This window comes from Scyliorhinus canicula, chromosome 16 (genome assembly GCF_902713615.1).
Source record: "Scyliorhinus canicula chromosome 16, sScyCan1.1, whole genome shotgun sequence".
In the NCBI taxonomy this organism is placed as follows: Eukaryota; Metazoa; Chordata; class Chondrichthyes; order Carcharhiniformes; family Scyliorhinidae; genus Scyliorhinus; species Scyliorhinus canicula.
The window spans coordinates 68,293,820-68,313,277 of NC_052161.1; positions in this window are offsets into that span (position 1 = coordinate 68,293,820).

Here is a 19,458-nt window from a genome sequence, read left to right on the forward strand (position 1 = left end):
CCATATCTTTTTCCTAGCCTGAGGTAAAATAGGCACCAGTCATCTCTCCCACTCAAAGGGGAAAGCAGACTTTGATAACTTCACTTTTTTACTTTTAGTGAGTAAGCAGCCCTGTTTACATCTGTCACCATTTCTGTGTCTATTCCTTAAAATCTACACAATATTATTCCCCACACACATAATTCCAGTTTGAGCATTTATCCCAGATCTCAGTAGCTGTCTTTATGAACTTAACTGATGAACAAAGTGCTGATAAACTGCTTAAACTTCGAGTATTGCCTATAAAACAAGAAAACATTTAAAAAGCTTAAATTTTCACTGGAGTGATATATAAGCTGAAAATTGAAAACACCAGGATGTCAGAGCCATTCTATTAACAGATTTGAGTGCCCAAGCCTTATTTGTGTACAGCTTGCTAAATCAGTGCGAACATCTGCAACACATCAGATGAATTTGGTTCCTTGATAATAAATTGCTGTTAATTACCACTCACTATATATAGCCCAGGCAGAAAAGTCACAAAACATACTTTCTGACACCTGTGGGTAACACATTAATTAAGTGCTTTTGTTCCTATTGCCAAGGGCCCAACTAACTCACCACTACTTCCTCTTTTGGTAGCTTTCCAGGATTTATCTGTACCCCATCATTTTGTTGCCTCCCACAGTATGTCACCAATTTAGTTTGCCCTCAGCCCTTTGTTCCACCCGATAGGAACTTGCTTTGAATTTAATATTTAAGTCAGGCCGCTTTAATTACCGGTTACTTGCGTCGAACGTTAAAAATGAAATAAGTATGTTTGCTGTTCCAGCTAAAAATCCTAATCAACCTCCTGATGCTTCCCCCTTTCCCTGAAGGTTCACCCAGGCTGTTATGCAGCACATCAAATAAATATGATTTGTGGCACTGCAGAGCAAGGAGCTGCAAAGAAAACAACATCTGATGATTAATGCTGACAGTGCAGACTATAGTCAGAAGCGCCACTAAAACAGAAGAAACGGGTTTAATAGAAAACACTTCTGAACATAAGGTATTAAATGCAAACAGGAATCTGGACTTTAAGAGAGGAAACTTTGCCCCATTTTGAATGGAATGGTGACTTGTAGCTGAAGTAAAACAGAATGCTGACTATTTTAATTTATGTTGGAGTGACCATATTTAACAAGTTGGATTGCAGCACCTGATACTCGCGCTCTGCAGTGCTGGTCCTGGCCAAGAAACCATGCAGAATTAATTAACCAGCTACTGTGTACACCAGCTACGTGACTGTGGTGCGAACCCTGCAGATGGATCCAATCTGTCAGCAGGAACTGCCTCCTGTGGTTATTAGCGATGCAAAGTTTCTCCCCTGCTCACCCCCCCCCCCCCCCCCCCCCCCCCCCCAACACACACACGTCCTAGCTCAGCAGAGGTGAAATAACTTCATGGCTTTAATCAGGGCCTACTGGCTTCAGGTCATACTCCTGACAAGGTCTGTAATTGGAATATTCTACATCCTGAAGGTAAAATAACATTTGTCAAAGAGTCTTTCCAAAGCAGGCCTGTCCTGTCTGATAGAGGCCTATCATTGAGGGTTTTGTTTTCATCCTGCTGCAGTATCCAGTCAAATCCGCCATCAAATCCAAAGCAGAAAACCTTCATTCCTTCAATCTATACACAGCAGCACTGGGAAATGTTTACTGCTGTGCTAAAATTAACACTTTGAAAGCCTCAATCGATTAATGTACAGTTCCATCCGTTAAAACGGAGCCTTTCCTGTTGCGCAAATAATGTTATTCCATGGTACACAATAAAGGCAATCCTACAGATCAGTGAGACAATTTAATTTTGGCTCTGAAATTGCTCCCCTTTTGGGCTGGCCTGTAAGTAGGACACACCAATCTTCCAGCCTCTACCAGTTCATCCTAGGCAGTGCCCCAGGCTGGGAAGGATGGTAGTGCGTTCATGCCATGCATACGCCGGAAGCACCAGGGTGGTTGCATTATGATGCCAATCAGCCATTCAAGCTGATTTAACGCAAGTTGCGGAAATGCGGATCCTGTGAGCATGTGTAGTTACTCTCAGCTGGCCATGCATTCAGCAGCATGAGGAACCTCCCACTGTCTCTACCTAAGGTGATAGCCTTCCAACTTATACTTGAAGAGGCACAGAGGACGCAGCCAGGACCAGTTGCTCTGCATGTGCTGTCCAAGGGCACCTGCTCAGGCTCCACCTCCCAGTGGAATATCCCTTCACCACCATGTGGCTCCAACACTGGGATGAGGCTTTCTGCTGCGACTTACCGCTTTAAAATGGTCCCGCCTCCTGCAGGAATGACACTGGGCATTTATGGCAGGACCGTCTTCATGGTGATTGTGTTTTCTCATGCCACAACTGGAGCACTGGATAATGGCAGGGATCACCCAATCTTCATTCTGGCTCTGCCTTTTATTGGTACCTCTATTGCTCAGAAACTGGGCAGTCAGTGGTCTGACTCAACAAAGGTTCTCCCTAACCCCACATTAAAACTCGGTTCTGCTTCCTTAACTCAGCCTGTCTCACTAACGGAACAGCCTTGAATAATCTCAGATCGGCTGCCATCAACCACTCCACAACAGTGTGATATTGGATGAATCCATCCTTTAAAGTTCCATATTCGCAACTCACAGTCAAACGATACAGGTCATTAATAAAAAAAAAATCAACTCTTTCTCCAGAATCCCCTGTTAAACCTCACCCTGTCTATAATAGTCTTCTTCCAAACCCTGAAATATCAATTCAAAGCCTCAATAATCTCCTCATAGTTTGCTGTGCCCTCATTAACACCTTGGGTGACATCTTCTGGCTGTCCAGTTGCTATGGTGGGATTTGAACCCATGACACCAGGGATTAGCCTGGGTCTTTATAATGCTGGTGTCGGTGGCATGGTGGCGCAGTGGTTAGCAGTGATGCTTCACAGTGCTGGGGACCCTCGTTCGAGCCCAGCCCGGGTCACTGTCCGTCTGGAGTTTGCACATTCTCCCCGTGTCTTTGTGGGTCTCATTCCCACAAAACAAAAAAGATGTGCAGGCTAGGATTCGCCATGCTAACTTGCCCCTTAATTGGAAAAAACATAATTGGGTACTCTAAATTTAAAATACATATATATATAGATATATATATATAAAACTGTGCAGTGGCATCACCACTATGCCACCATTGTTGACCTGCTCTTTAACAGATTTTTAAAACCTGGCCTATTACCGCCACATCATAGAATTATAGAATTTTTAGAGCAGAAGGAGGCCATTCAGCCCATTGAGTCTGCACCAACCCTTGGAAAGAGCGCCCTACCTAAGCCCACACCTCCATCCTATCCCTGCAACCCAGTAACCCCACCTAACCTAAGGGCAATTTACCGTGGCCAGTCCACCTAACCTGCACATCTTTGGACTGTGGGAGGCAACCAGAGCACCCGGAGGAAACCCATGTAGACACGGGGAGAATGTGCAGTGACCCAAGCTGGGAAACGAACCTAGGACCCTGGAGCAGTGAAGCAACTGTGCTAACCACTGTGCTACTGTGCAACCCATTCTACTCTTGATCATTGGTAAGGTCAGAAGTGGGGTATTTCGCCAATGAACGCAGCATGTTCAGCACCATTCACGACTCCTCAGATACTGAAGCAATCTCTGACCAAATGCAGCAAGACCTGAACTATATCCTGGCCTGGATGACAGGTGGCAAGTAACATTCATGCCACACAAGTGCAGGGGAATGATTATCTCTAATAGGAGAGAATATAACCATTATCCATTGACACTCAATGGCATTGCCATTGTCATGGGAGTGTCCCTTTAAGAAATGGTTTGTCTTATGATGTGATGTCATTGTGTGGGTGAAGCTGGGCTGTGGCTCTGAGTTTTATTTTCACTTTGGTTTAGGGTTATTTTGTGGCTCTGAATTTTTGCTTTCGTTTTCACATCTGGCTGCTGAATTCAGACAGAGAAGCCTTGTCCTGTCTCTCTCTCTCTCTCTGCATTTTAAAAGCTGTTTACAGGTTACTTGATAACTTGAAGAGAAATAATTGTTTTCTGGAAGAAATTGAAACCTACTATTTTGGAAAGGACACATGAGCATCTGAACCAGGTCTTGAGTGCTGTGTGCTGAGCCACACTGATGAAAAGGGCTTTCTGGTTTATGGGATTGTGTTGTTAAATTGGAACAGTTTAAGGGGGATATTTATTCAGGGTTTTATATATATATATAGAGTGCTGTAGCTGTGTGGGGTATTTATGTTTGTAGTTGATAAAAATGCCTATTGTGTGTGTTTATAAAAATGTTAACTAAATTCGTAGAATAAACTTTGTTTTTGATTAAAAGTGCTTAAGGCCTCTGTTGAATGACACCTGAAAGGACGACACTTGTGTTCCTTGTAACCAAAATTAATAAACAGTTGTAGGTCAGGTGAACTCTATGATATACTTTGGAGTTTTCTAAACCATGGCCCATAACACCATCACTGAATCTTGCACTATCAACATCCTGGCGAGAGTTATCATTAACTTGTCTTACATTTAGCACAACCATCATATTAAATGGGATAGACTTCGAACGGATATGGCAACTCAAGATTGGGCATTCATGAGGCATTCTGGGCTATCAGCAGCAGCAGAATTGTACTCAACCACAATCTATAACCTCATGGAGTGGCATATGCACCACCCTACCATTCCTACCAAGCAGAGGATTAACCCTGATTCAATGAGGAGTGTAAGAGGGCATGCCAGGAGCAAGCAACACCAGGTGTACCTAAAAATGAAGTGTCAACATGGTGAAGCTACAACACAGGACCACTTGTGGGCCAATCAGCATAACCAAGTGATAGACAGAGTTAAGTGATCTCACAACCAACAGTCAGATCTAAGCTCTGCAGTCCTGCCATATCCAGCATGAATAAGGGTGGACAATTAAACAGCTCACTGGAGGAGGAGGATCCATAAATATCCCCATCCTCGAGAGGGAGGAGCCTCTCATATCTGTGCAAACGACAAGGCGGAAGCATTCGCAACAATCTTTAGCCTCAAGTGTTAAGTGGATGATCCACCTTGGTCTCCTCCGGTGGCCCCAACATCACAGATGTCAGTCTTCAGCCAAGTCGATTCACTGCACGTGATATGAAGAAATGGCTGAAGGCACTGGATAATGCAAAGGCTATGGGCCCTGACAATATTAGTGCAATAGTTCCAAAGACTTGTGCTCCAGAACTTGGCACACCCCAAGCCACGTTGTTCCAGTACAGCTCCAACAATGGAATCTACAGAACAATGTGGAAAATTGCCCAGGTGTGTCCTGTACACAAGAAACAGGACAAATCCAACCCAGCCAGTTACCAGCCTACTCTCGATCCTCAGCAAAGTGATGGAGGGAGTCATCAACAGTGCTATCAAGAGGCACTTGCTCAGCAATAACCTGCTCACGGATGTTCACTTTTGGTTCGCAAGGGTCACTCAGCTCCTTACCTCATTACAGCATTAGTTCAAACATGGACAAAAGAGCTGAATGCCAGAGGTGAGGCGAGAGTGACTGCCCTTGACATCAAGGCAGCATTTGACCAAGTATGGCATCAAGGAGGCCGAACAAAATTGGAGTCAATGGGAATCGGGGGGGGGGGGGGGGGGGGGGGGGGGGGGGACTATTCCGCTGCTGAGAGTCATACCTGGCGTAAAGGAAGATAGTATGATGGTTGGTGGTCAATCATCTCCGCTTCAGGACAACACTGCAGGAGCTCCTCAGGGTAATGTCTTAGGCCCAAACATCTTCAGCTGTTTCATCAATGACCTCCCTCCCATCATAAGGCCAGAGTGGGGATATTCACAGATGACTGCACAATGTTCAGCACCATTCGCCACTCCTGAACAAATACTGAAGCAGTCCATGTCCAATTGCAGAAAGATCTGAACAATATCCTCCTGACGAATGGCGCCATTCACGTACCAGGCAATGACCATCACCAACAAGAGAGGATTCTAACCATCGCACCGTGACAATAATCCATAGGAATTAACCCTTGTTAGGACTCTCAGAAGCCTTTCACAATGTTCCTCAGGAGTGTTGGACCATATTATCGCATCAACCACATACATACGAATGCCTGGCCTTCCTTCAATGATAGTTTTCATTGCACGGTGGAAGATCTCTGAAGCTGATGTTATGCCAAAAGGTAATCGATTAAAACAATATCAGCCAAAGGAGTGTTAAAGGTACACAATTGTCTGCTTCTGCTATCGAGACGTAGTTGCCAGCATCCCTTGGAAGCGTCCAATTTCGTGAAATATTTGGCATGCGCCATTTTTGCTGTTATCTCTTCACTTTTGGGTATGGGATAGTGTTCCCATCTTTTGTTATTGTTTAAATCTTTCGGATCAATACATACTCTGAAGTCTCCATTTGGTTTACGCACACACACCATAGAGCTTACCCATACCCAGTGTGTCGGACCTTTGATATGATATTGCATTGTTGCATTCTATCTAACTCGTCTCTTAATGCCGCTGGCACTCTTCTAGGCACATGTATTACTGACTTAACATCATTTTTGAATTTAATGCTGTACAAGATGTGCGGGTTAGGTGGATTGGCCATGCTAAATTGCCCGTAGTGTAAGGTTAATGGGGGGATTGTTGGGATACGGGTTACGTGGGTTTAAATAGGGTGATCATTGTTCGGCACAACATCGAGGGCCGAAGGGCCTGTTCTGTGCTGTACTGTTCTAATGTATTCTAATGAATGGTAAGGTGCCCATTCCACTAAAGACATGCTTGAAGTTGCTCAAAATATCCTCAATTAGATTACTGAGTGATCCATTTAAACTTCTGGCTGTGTGTATTCTCTGTACCAAATGTAGTTTAATGCATGCATCTACACCAATCAGTGATGACATCGTATCATCCACAGTTTCAACTGGCATGCAGATGTCACCATTCTGCACCGTGAGGCAGCAGGAACATTTTGTCAATATTGCCTTCCCATTGTAGTCTGTGACCTACAGTTTGATATCCTTATTATTGGAATTTGTGCACTTGTTTCAGATATGCTTCTGTAATTAAATTTGCATGTACACCCATATCCAGCTTGAATGGAACATCGGACCCATTTATATTTAATGTTACAGTCCAATCTTTAATTAACTTGGAGATTTGCAAAATGTGTTCATCATCAGTGTCGAGTGCAATAACTCTGGTTATTGCTTCTACCATGAAGTCATCCTGCAGAGTAAGGTTCGAGGAATCATTATGTTAAGTTACATTTTTTTCCTTCATGTCCTTCACTTTGTACACTCTATACCTTTTATTTGTGTAGAACAATTTTTTTAGAGTTGTTTCCCAGTATCACTGATGTAAAATGGCATTGTAAGGCAAAATGATTGAACATGTTGCATCGCGAACATTTTTTTCCTTTCGCAGGACAATTTTTTCGAGTGTGGGCATTTTCACAGCGTGCTCACATCATCACACTCGTGATGTCACTTTCAAAATGGCCACCATTACTGGTGCGCTATTAACTGAACTGCGCCACAGCATTAATGGCGTCGGCCACGTTTCCTGAGTTCGCGTCTTTTTCCTTTGCCCTGAACTCATAATATTCGTTAGTGGATTGCTCACTGGCTTTGCACAGGTTTATGGCTTCCTCTAGCGGCAAAATCGGTCTTCTTAATAATCCTTCTCGCAATCACTAATCATATATACCAAACACTATTTGATGCCGCAAGATCGAATCCACAACGGAGGAAAAATTACAGGACTGCGCTCTCAGTCTCAAATCAGTAATACACATATCTACCGATTCTCCTTTAAGCTGCAGCCTTTTCCTGAACATGTATCATTCGTATGTTTCATTGACTTGCACTTTGCAATGCTTATCAAATTTCTCCACGACCCATTCAAATTTCTTTCTATCCTCACTGTCTGTGAATTCAAATGAATTCAGTCTGCAGTCCAGCCAAATTGAGGAGGAATGCGATTTTTCAATGATCAGGAGCTGATTTTAACATTATATCAGATAAAAAAACTTCAAAAAATTGCTGGTTGAAATTTTTCCAGTTTAGACTTAGTTTACTGGTCGCCCTGAAGTGTTCTGGATTTTTCAGACCTTCCATCTTACGCTCAGTAATGTGGTGCTGTCTTTGAGATCTGTGCAGCGGCTTGATTGATCTTCTTTTCTTTTTAGAAGTTATACTAACTTTCTACACTTCCTGCTTATTTTTAGAAACACGAGCCTAGTACTATGTGGTGTCCTTTGTGATTTTTGTACTCAGGATGGATGCTGTAGTGTCCACAAAGACCACAGAAGCTAAGTTCATTAAAAAAAGGTATCTCTTATTCACACTACTTAATTGAATTCAACCATTTACTCCTATAGTAAACAATAGTGTTGTAATCTACAATCTACACTCAACTAACACTAGTCTCTACACGCTTTCTATAACTGTACTGTCCTCTCTATCACTGCTCTCTGTAGCTCTCCTCCAGCTCTCTCCTAGACATTTGTGAGGCAGTGTTTTATATAGTTCGCCATCTATCTCCATCTAGTGGTTAATTATGATACGACATTAACCCTTTGTATTCTGAACATTCCCATAATGTCACACCAGGTATGATTCCAACCAATGGAGAGTTTTCCCCCCGGATTCCCATTGTTTCCAGTTTTACTAAGGCTCCTTGATGCCATATTCGGTCAAATGCTGCCTCAATGTCAAGGGAAGTTACTTTCACCTCACCTCTGGTATTCAGCTCTTTTGTCTATATTTGAACCAAGGCTGTAATGAGGTCAGGAGGCGATCCTGGCAGAACCCAAACTGCGCATGAGTGAGCAGGTTATTGCTGAGTAAGTGCCGCTTGATAGCACTGTTGATGACACCATCCATCACTTTGCTGATGATGGAGAGTAGACAGATAGGACGGTAATTGGCCAGGTTGAATTTGTCCTGTTTCTTGTGTGCAGGACACACCTGGGCAACTTTGCACATTGCTGGGTAAATGCCAGTGTTGTAGCTGTACTGGAACAACTTGGCTAGGGGTGCTGGAAGTTCTGGAGCACAAGTCTACAGTACTATTGTTGGAAAAGTGTCATGGCCCACAGCCTTTGCAGAATCCAGTGCCTTCAGCCATTTCTTTATATCATGTGGAGTTAATTGTATTGGCCGAAGGCCGACATCATGATGCTGGGGACCTCGAGGGGAGACCAAGGTGGATCATCCACTGGGCACTTGCGGCTAAAGATTGTTGCGAATACTTCAGCCTTACCTTTTGCCTAGACGTGCTGGGCTCCTCCATCGCTGTGGAGCCTCCTCCTCTAGTTAGTTATTTATTTGTCCATCACCATTCACGGCTGGATGTGGCAAGACTGCAGAGCTTAGATCTGATGCATTCGGTGTGGAATCGCTTAGCTCTGTCAATTACTTGCTGCTTGTACTGTTTAGCACACAAGTAGTCCTGTGTTGTAGCTTCATCAGGCTGACACCACATTTTTAGATATGCCTGGTGTTGCTCCTGGCATGCTCCCCTGCACTCTTCATTGAACCAGGGTTGATCCCCTGGCTTGGTGGTAATGGCAGAATGGGGGATATGCCAGGCCACGAGTTTGCAGATTGTGGTTGAGTACAATTCTGCTGCAGCTGAAGTGTAGAAAGTCTATTCCATTTAGAAATGTGATAATGCAACACAAAATGATGAAGGGTATCCTCAATGTGAAGACGGGACTTTGACTCCACAAGGACTGTGCGGTGGTCACTTCTACTGATACTGTCATGTACAGATGCATCTGCAGCAGGCAGGTTGGTGAGGATAAAGTCAAGAATGTTTTTCCCTCTTGTTGGTTTCCTCATCGCCTGCTGCAGTCCCAGATAGCAGCTATGTTGTTTAGGACCTGGCCAGCTTGGTACAACCAAGCCACTCCTGGTGATGGACATTGAAGTCCCCAACCCAGAGTATATTCTGCACCCTTGCCACCCTCAATGCTTCCCCCAAGTGGTGTTCAACATGGAGGAGTACCAATTCATCCGCTGATGGTGGATGATACCGAATAATCAGCAGGAGGTTTCCTTCCCCATGTTTAGCCTATAGCCTAAGGCTTCATGGGGTCCAGAATCGATGTTGAGGACTCCCATGGCAACTTACTCCCAACTATATACCACTAAGCAACCACCCCTGCTGGGTCAGTCCTGCCAGTGAGACAGGATATACCCAGGAATCGTAATAGTGGTGTCTGGGACATTGCCTGTAAGCTATGATTCTGTGAGTATGACTTTGTCAGGCTGTTGCTTGACTAGTCTGTGAGACAGCTCTCCCAACATTGACACAAGCCCCAGATGTTAGAAAGGAGGACTTTGCAGGGTCGACAGGGCTGGATTTGCAGTTGACATTTCCTGGGTCGATGCCGAGTGCTCCGTCCAGTTTCATTCTGTTTTTGTGTTTTCGTAACGGTTGAATGCAACTGAGTGGGTATTTAAACGTCAATCACATTAAATTGCCATTAATTATAGTAAAAGAACAGAGACTACGAGCTGGATTCTCCCTCAGCGGGATCCTCCGTTTTGCCGGCAGCGCACTCACCCCGGGATTTCCCACAACCTGTGTCCTCTGCTCTACACGGAAAAGTTGAAGTGGAGCTGAAAAGTCAGGAAGACCTGGGGGTAATTATACCGGTGCAGTTTTCAGTGTGGGCAGCAGCAGTAGTCCCAGTGATAAAGCCAGTCCTCACTGTAAGGATTTGCGCAAATCCACGATAACTATGAACAGGGCTGCTAAATTAGATGGATATCCTATTCCTAAAATAAGGAACTTCTGTGCCAAAATGGCAGGAGGCCTCAAGTATAGGAAATTGGATCTAATTCATGCACAACAGCAGCTTGAGTTGGAGGAAAAATCAAATAAATGTGTCACCTTAAACACACACAAAGGCTTGTTCCAATATACAAGGTTTCCCTTCAGTATTTCAGCTGCCTGCGCTATATTTCAGCACATGATGGTGAGCCGTTTACAAGGGATCCCAAATCTTGTCATGTATCTGGACAATGTCTTTATAATGGGGGCAACACCTGAAAAGCAGTGTTAATTTGGAAGAAGTCCTCAGGAGAGTCAGAGAACTGGTGTATGCCTGAAAAATGAAAAGTACACATTTCAGGCCGATGAGGTCACATACTTAGGTTTCAAGGTCAACACAAGAAGTTCATATCTACTCAAGGATAAGGTCAAAGTGATAAAAGGGGTTACAGCAACAAAGAACATAACCAGGTTGAAGTCATTCTGAGGGTTGGTGAACTACTATGGCCGTATTTTGGCGTCCTTTCACCAACTGTTGAAGAAGCATCAACTATGTAAGTGGGAAGATTCCCAGAGACAGTCTTTTGACCAAGTGAAATGGCCCTACTATCTTCGACCTTACTTGTCCATTTCGACTCATAATAGGGTTGTGTGACGCATCGCCCTATGGCATAATAGTTATACTTTCTCATAAGATGGAAGATGGCATGGAGCAGCCTGTCACCATTGCTTCCAAGACCTTGTCAGATGCCGAAAGAAAGTATTCCCAAATAGGTAAAGAGAGTTTGGCGGTCATACATGTAGTCAGAAATTCCACCAATATGTGAATGGCTGCTACCTCCCATTGTTCCGTGCCATAAGCCATTACTTGGCCTTTTCCAGGAGGCTAAACTGGCTCCGTCGATCACATTGGCCAGAGTACAATGATGGACATTACTGTTGGTTGGGTATAGTTAGACTTTTTAACACAGCCAAAGTGCGCAGGTCAGAAATGCTGCTGCTCTAAGCCAGCTTCCATTTCCACACTCAGTATCCTCACCCCCGGTCCACAGGAGATCGTCGTTGCTCTGAATTATCTGGACATTCTGCCCATTTCATCAGCCCATATCAAGACATGGACTGACAAGGACCCGGTTTCATCAGAAGTCAAAAGAATGGTTCTAACCGGCTGGCATTTTGATACATCAGAGCAAGCCAGACCCTACATACTGCGGAGGGATGAAATTAGCTGTGAAGAAGGATTCTTTTGTGGAGGTGCAGAGTGATAGTGCCACCACCTGGGCGACAACCACTTCTCCAGCAGTTGCAGAACAAGAGACCTGGCCAGACCAAGATGAAAATGTTAGCTAGGTGCTACACTTGGTGGCCAGGGATTGACAAAGAAATAGAGGTTGAAGTCAGCTGTTGCGAACATCCAAAGATTCACCACCCTCTGAGTGAAGAACATTTTCCTCATCTCAGCCCTAAATGGTCCTAACATCCCTAACATCCCCCATGACCACTGTGCCCAAACCTGGGTGCAGATTAATTTTTATCCCTTTAAGATATGATTTGTTGCCACATAAGACAACATTTCCTACTTCTTAACTTTGAAAAAGTAATTCTCCTTCCAGTGATCCACTCTACATCCACAACACATCCCAATGTCTACCACCACGCACACTGTGTGTTAAATTCCTTTCAAAATGTTCCGAAGTTGCAGGAATGATTAATGAGAGTCATTTTAATGGACTCCAGCTGGATGTCACCTCGCCAATGTTTTTAAAGCAGAATTACTACTGAGCTTGAGGGGAGGACTGTATTAGAGCAGCAATTGCTTTTTATTTTTAAATGAGGTATTCTCAATTCAACTGATCATTGGAATTTGCAGCTTCTGCGGGAACTTGGTCATTTTTCCTTCCCTTCCCCTCCCCTCATCTCCAACCACTGGGCATGGTGCTCCCAGTAAAGTACAGAATTACAAGGAATACAATCCCGATCTGGGGCTGCAACGCACAAAAAACATGGCTCTGGGTCCCTTCACGACATCAAGTAATATGACATGAAAGAATTAACTTGAAAGAAAGCGGGCGGGATTCCCCGGCCTCCGAGCTGCGTGTTTCTCGGGGGCGGGAGACGGACCACCATTATTTGGCGGCGGGATTCTTTGCTCTCGCTGCTGTTCATGGGATTTCCCATTGAAGCCAGCAGCCCACACCACCTAGAAACCATGGGGGGGGGGGGGGTACGCTGCCGGTGAGACCCGAGAATCCCGCCGTCAGTGAAAGGCCAGAGAATTCCGGCCAATATTTTTTCCAATCTCAGGATGTTCCCGAGCACTATATTGGCGATGAAGTACTTTTGAAATGTAGTCACCACTGTAATATAGGAAATGCAACTGACAGTAATTTGCTCACGCAAACTGCAATGTGTTCTAGTAATGTTGATTGAGAGGTAAATATTGGCGAGGACACCAGGGACAACATCCTGCTCTTCTTCAAATCTTGCCATGGAATCACTGACATCCACCTGACAGGGCAGATGGAGCTTCCGTTGAACATTTCAACCAGACAGCACCTCCCCCACTGCAGTGACATCTCAGCCTCAATTTTGTCTTCAAAGTTGGAGTGAAATTTGATTTTAAAACCTTCAGCTTTGGAGGTAACTCTGGAATATGCTACATATTGTGTGTTTCAGTGAATGCACTCCATCCCACGCAATCCCATAGGAGAGGCAGCTAAACAGAAACAAAAACAGGCAATTTTCGGGTGGGGGAGTTCGCAGGGGAGCGGTGATCTCTGTGAAACGCCTACCTGATCCACTTGGTAAACAGAAGCAGCCAAGGAATTACTATGACCCTGAATTAGAGGGAGATTGTGGCATAGTGAGAATATCACTCGACTAGTAATCCAGACCCAGGTTAATGTCCAAAGGACATGGGTTCAAATCCCACCATATAACAGCTTCTGGAATTTAAATTCAATAAATAAAATCTGGAATTGAAATCTAGTCAATGGTGATCATGAAACAATCAGCGATTGTGGTAAAGGCCCACCTGGTTCGCAAAGGAGGGTCTTGTGGCACAGTGGATAGTGTCACCACCTCTGAGCCAGAAGATCTGGTTCGAGTCCTACCCTTGGACTTGGTGGCCAATGAAGGTGCATTCAAAGTGTGGCCAACAGGTTGAATATCAACCTGCAAAATCCTTCCAACATGCCAAAGGTTGATGAAAATTCGCTATGGAATCAGATAATGACTGCCTTGTGAAACAAGCGGCATGAAACAACAATCTCCTAGAGGGAAGGAAATCTGCCATCCTTACCTGCTCTGGTCTCCATGTGACTCCAGATCCACAGCAATGCATTGGACTCTTAACTGCCCTCTGAGATAGTTCAGCACATCACTCAGTGCTGGAACAGTCCAAGTGGGCAACACATACTGGCCTTGCCATCGATGCCCAGATTACAAGAAAGAATAAAGAATCCCTTGTAATGAGTATACCTTTTTATGTCGGATTATCGTTGCCTCGGCCACAAACTGAACCAGTTTTCATTTAAATGAAATGTATTCCTTAAACATCTGGGCATTGCACTGGTGAAAAGTATACATACGGTTCTTTGTGGCTCCATGTGCTGTAAGGTTAGTACTGCTGCCTCACAGTGCCAGGGACCCGGGCTCAATTCCAGCCTTGGATGACTGTCTGTGTGGAGTTTGCGCATTCGCCCCCTCTCTGCGTAGGTTTCCTCCTTTTGCTCCGTTTTCCTCCCACAGTCCAAAGATGTGCAGGTTAGGTAGATTTACCATGTTAAATTGCCCCTTTGTGTCATGATCAATGCATGGGGTTACGGGGATAAGGTGAGGGAGTGGCCCTAGGTAGAGTGCAGACCGACAAGCCAAGTGGCTCCTCCTGCGCTATAGGGGATTCTATCGATTCTATGGATAATAGGCCAACTGCATCTACCAAATGTTCTAAGAGGGTCTTATGCCTGCCAGCATGAACTAGGGAAAAGGGGGAGATTAAGGTGACAGCCAGTTCTAGCTTTGTCAGAAAAGAAGGAACCTCATTGAGTGAAGAGAGCCTCTTTATCAATACAATCGCCATCTAAATAATTTATAAACAATCTAACAACAGAAAATAGCATTGACTATCCAAAAATACCTGTGATAGATCTAAATGGTCAAAGAAAAATTCCATCACATTGCAAGTGGTGAAACGGCAGGTTTATCTGCAGTTTATGTTATGACGACCCAGGGGCCAACTTCACTTTCAGGATAACTACTTGCAATTAGCCTATTTTTGAACTGTCAGCTTTTTTGAGGCTCTGTCAGCTTCTTCTTTTGTTTTCTAAGCCTCAAGGGACTCGGAAATGTCTGCATCATCTACTAAGAGTGTATGAGTTTTGTGGTGATCACAAGTTAACTAGATGCAATACAACTGAGCAAACACTAGAGGGGGCACGGGAGAGCCATATAAATAGACGGGGACAGGAAGTGAGGACACACTTCACGGAGGGCAGAACTTGGAGCAGGACACAGATACACACCAGCAAGTAGCACTGAAGGTAGCCGTAGGTAACAGCTCTGAAGAGAGAACGAATTCACAATAAAGCATCTTCTCCACATTTGAGACTACGAGCTTTATTAAGACACGAGTAACAACACAAGTTTACTCCTATTTCCCCCCTGGTTTTATTGAGAAGCACCCTACCCACCATCTCGCTCCATATAATCGTAGTTTGGCAATTGCGAATAGAAACAATACTGTGGATTAAACAGTGCACAATGCAACGTAAACAGTAAAATGGATTTTTTGCTGACCTGAGGTGCCTGGAATCACCAAGTTCCCCATCTGCTTTCATGGCTCCATGAGATTCAATTGTCGTGAAGCAGTATCCTGCTTCAAGAAGTGACAACCTAGGACAATGGGGATAAACCTTACAATGCTGCATTTTAAAAACATTTTGACAAGCTGTGGGAGTCACTGGCAAGGCCAGCATTTGTTGCCCATCCCTAATTGTCCTTGAACTGAGTGACTTGTTTGACCATTTCAGAGGGTAATTAAGAGTAAACCACATTGTTGTGCACCTGGAGACACATATAGGTCAGACTAGGTCAGTACAGCAGATTTCCTTCCCTAAAGGGTTAGTGAAACAGATAGAGGTTTATGACAATCAATGATGGTGTCAATGGTCACTATCACTGAGACCAGGGCCAGGATTCTCCCCTACCCGGCGGGGCGGGGGGTCCCGGCGTGTTGGAGTGACATGAACCACTCCGGCGTCGGGCCATCCCAAAGGTGTGGAAGTCTCCGCACCTTTAGGGGCCAAGCCCTCACATTGAGAGGCTAGGCCCGCGCCGGACTGGTTCCCGCACCGCCGGCTGGCGTGAACGGCCTTTGGCGCCATGCCAGCCGGGGCCGAAAGGTCTTCGCCAGCCGGCGTAAGTCCGCGCATGCGCCGGAGCATCAGCAGCTGCTGACGTCATCCCGGTGCATGCGCAGGGGAGGGGATCTCTTCCGCCTCTGCCATGATGAAGATCATGGCGAAGGCGGAAGAAAACGTAGGGCCTCACGGTAGCATGGTGGTTAGCATCAATGCTTCACAGCTCCAGGGTCCCAGGTTCGATTCCCGGCTGGGTCACTGTCTGTGTGGAGTCTGCACGTCCTCCCCGTGTGTGCGTGGGTTTCCTCCGGGTGCTCCGGTTTCCTCCCACAGTCCAAAGATGTGCGGGTTAGGTGGATTGGCCATGCTAAATTGCCCGTAGTGTAAGGTTAATGGGGGGGATTGTTGGGTTGCGGGTATACGGGTTACGTGGGTTTAAGTAGGGTGATCATTGCTCGGCACAACATCGAGGGCCGAAGGGCCTGTTCTGTGCTGTACAGTTCTATAAAACGAGTGCCCCCACGGCACAGGCCCGCCCGCCGATCGGTGGGCCCCAATCACGGGCCAGGCCACCGTGGGGTCACCCCCTCCGGGGTCAGATCGCCCCGCGCCCCCCCCCAGGACCCTGGCGCCTGCCCGCGCCACCAATCCCGCCAGTCAGGTATGTGTTTTGATTCCCGCCTGTGGGAGAGGCTTGACAGCGGCAGGACTTCGGCCCATCGCGGGCCAGAGAATCGCCGCGGGGGGCCAGCCAGCCGGCGTGGCGCGATTCCTGCCCCCGCCGAATCTCTGGTGGCGGAGAATTTGGGACACGGCGGGGGCAGGATTGACGCCGGCCCCGGGCGATTCTCCGACCCGGCTAGGGGTCGGAGAATCCCGCCCATGATTATCAATTCCGGACTTTTCTAATTAGCTGAATTTCAGTCCCACCGGATGTCATAGTGGGACTTGAACCCATGTTGCCACGGCTTCCTAATTCCATACCAGTAAGCCACCATCTCCTCTGCACTTGCTCTTTTAAGAGGAGTCGAATAATGTTCCAGGTGAAAGTTTAATAATTAAATGCAAAGCTGGAAGGATTCAGTGGTATTCTTAGGTTATAGATAAGAGATTGGCTGAAGAGGAGAGAACAATGGCTAATGCTTAGGTAGCACCGTGGTTAGTACTGTTGCTTCACAGCGGCAGGTCCCAGGTTCGATTCCCGGCTTGGGTCACTCTCTGTGCAGAGTCCACACGTTCTCCCCGTGCCTGCGAGGGTTTCCTCCGGACGCTCTGGTTTCCTCCCACAAGTCCTGAACAACATGCTTGTTAGGTGAATTGGACATTCTGAATTCTCCCTCAGTGTACCCGAACAGGCATCGGACTATGGTGACTAGGGGATTTTCACAGTAACTTCATTGCAATGTAAGCCTACTTTTCATAGAATTTACAGTACAGAAGGAGGCCATTCGGCCCATCGAGTCTGCACCGGCTCCTGGAAAGAGCACCCTACCCAAGGTTAACACCTCCACCCTGTCCCCATAACCCAATAACCCCACACAACACTAAGGGCAATTTTGGACACTAAGGGCAATTTATCATGGCCAATCCACCTAATCTGCACATTTTTGGACTGTGGGAGGAAACCGGAGCACCCGGAGGAAACCCAAGCACACACAGGGAGGATGTGCAGACTCCGCACAGACAGTGACCCAAGCCGGAATCGAACTTGGGACCCTGGAGCTGTGAAGCGATTGTGCTATCCACAATGCTACCGTGCTGCCTGTGACACTTGTGACACTAATAAAGATTATTATTATTATTATTAGAGGAATTAAGTCAAGATGGAAAAAGATTGAGCAGTGTGCCTCAGGAGTCTGTTTTGATCCAACTGCTATTTCTAATTTACAACAATGAAGGAAAAACTTGCATTTATATCATACCCTTCATCTCAAGTCTTCCTGAAGCACTTTGCAGCCAATGAAGCAGTTTTGAAGTGTAAAAACAGTTAGAATGTGTGAATCGCAGCAGTCAATTTTCAAATACCAAATTCCCACAAACAGACATGTGGCAACGACCAGACCATCCAGGAAGAATTTTAGGCATTTTTTATAAGGGATAAATATTGGCCAAGGTGTTGGAGGGAGCCACCATTCTTCTTTAAAATAGCGCATTGGAATCTCTTGCATACGTTCAAGAATGCAAACTGGGCCTCGGTTCAGCCTGTTATCTGCAGGTTGGCACTTGTGAGAGTGCAGCACTCCCTCAGTACTGTGAGGCTCGATCAATCTAGATTCAGAAATTCAATGCAAATTGATTTAATGGTGATGATCTCGGGTGTCTTTGATCTTTCTCTGCCTGTCTCATATGCACAGTGATAACCCATTTATAAGTGGAAATCAAAGCGTTTATTTAGAAACCTGAAGAAGCTGCTATGAATAAGTGGGGCAGATGGTCATGAAATCATGGACCTAGCACCAGAGCCTCAGGCAATGATTGATAATCAGAAAATCTTGTGATCTCCGCCTCAATGTGCATTCATTCGCATCCCAACTTGCTCTTGATTGAATTCGTAAACTTTATTGAAAAATCCAGCCCAGGTTTAATAGAGCCTGAAGAGTTAACAGCACCGAAGGAGTCCATTGCTCTCATTATAGTCCATCAATGTATTGCTCGAATCTAGAATTAATCCCTCAGCCGCAGTCTCTTCCAATGGCTTTCTCCAATTCCATGCAGGGGCACAAGGGGTGATGCTTTTGATTTTGAAACATTCTAAGCAGAAATTTCAATATTTATTCATCAGCTCCTTGTCTATCATACGGTTTATGTTTGTGTAGTCAGTCATAACAAATGAGAATACATTTCACATTGAATATAAACCACCTGAATTGCCATCAATTCACTACATAGTGGGCACTTTAAAAAATTCTAGGTAATTCGGGCGGCATGGTAGCGCAGTGGTTAACACTGCGGCCTCACACAGCTGAGGACCCGGGTTCGATCCCGGCCCCGGGTCACTGTCCGTGTGGAGTTTGCACATTCTTCCCTTGTTTGCGTAGATGTCACCCCCCACAACCCAAAGATATGCAGGGTAGGTGGATTGGCCATGCTAAATTACCCCTTAAATGGAAAAACATTAAGCGCTCAGTTCTGAATAAAGGGGGAGCCATAAAGAGCTTTGCAAGGATGTGAAATGGGATTTTTTTCTTACAGAAAGAAGACAAGTATTTAGTATGCCACAGATGGCATTGCCTCAGGTGCTTTGCTTTAATTTTGAAACACAATTTAAAAAGACAGATTAGCGTTGATACTTCACTGACAATACCAGGCGCCCTAAT